Here is a 209-nt window from a genome sequence, read left to right on the forward strand (position 1 = left end):
CGAGAGCGGGGCCGGCGGGCGATGGGGTCCGGCGTGGGGCCGAAGGGTGGCTCGCTCAGCCTGGGGGGCTGGGGCAGGGCCGGCAGCGGTGGGTGGGCACCGAGGGAAGGCGTCTGCTTTTCATCATTGTCAAAATGTGGCCCGCAGCTGTCGGGCCGGCAGCACCTGATCCCGGCAGCGTGGGGCTAAAATTAGAGGGCGGCAGGGGG

The 209-nt window shown here is 71.3% G+C and overlaps 1 protein-coding gene across 2 annotated transcripts in view; it reads left to right on the forward strand.

Annotated features, from left to right (window-relative positions):
* CAMK2A (calcium/calmodulin-dependent protein kinase II alpha) overlaps positions 1 to 209 on the forward strand; it is a 30,745-nt gene that overhangs the window by 22,115 nt on the left and 8,421 nt on the right. The window lies entirely within an intron of this gene.

This window comes from Chaetura pelagica, unplaced genomic scaffold (assembly GCF_000747805.2).
Source record: "Chaetura pelagica isolate M959 unplaced genomic scaffold, ChaPel_1.0 scaffold356, whole genome shotgun sequence".
Lineage (NCBI taxonomy): Eukaryota > Metazoa > Chordata > Aves > Apodiformes > Apodidae > Chaetura > Chaetura pelagica.